We start from the raw sequence: 264 nt of genomic DNA, 5'->3' as shown, positions 1-264 counted from the left end.
GGTGTATGTACGAACAGGGATGGACAAACAGACTGATAGCTAGACATATACACCAGAATGTATGTGCATGCGCGAATATATGACCTATTTTTTATTAATGATAATTTATCTGTTTTGGATACATATTCCTATAGCTGTCATAGGTTTACTTTTATTTTATTGCTCTCCATATCATGAGTATTTCCTGCAACAGTCCAAGGAACAGCTGGGAAACGTGCTTCATAGTCGAATAATCTACCTACCTAGATATTTAGATATATATAA

At 34.5% G+C, this 264-nt stretch overlaps 1 protein-coding gene across 1 annotated transcript in view; it reads left to right on the top strand.

The window, feature by feature from the left end:
* Positions 1 to 264, top strand: part of LOC119587002 — a gene marked incomplete at its 3' end in the record, with an annotated part of 168,418 nt that overhangs the window by 134,359 nt on the left and 33,795 nt on the right.

The sequence above is a fragment of the Penaeus monodon genome, chromosome 22 (genome assembly GCF_015228065.2).
Source record: "Penaeus monodon isolate SGIC_2016 chromosome 22, NSTDA_Pmon_1, whole genome shotgun sequence".
Lineage (NCBI taxonomy): Eukaryota > Metazoa > Arthropoda > Malacostraca > Decapoda > Penaeidae > Penaeus > Penaeus monodon.
The sequence above is the reverse complement of the archived record's forward strand: the minus strand, read 5'-3'. Positions and strand labels throughout refer to the sequence as shown.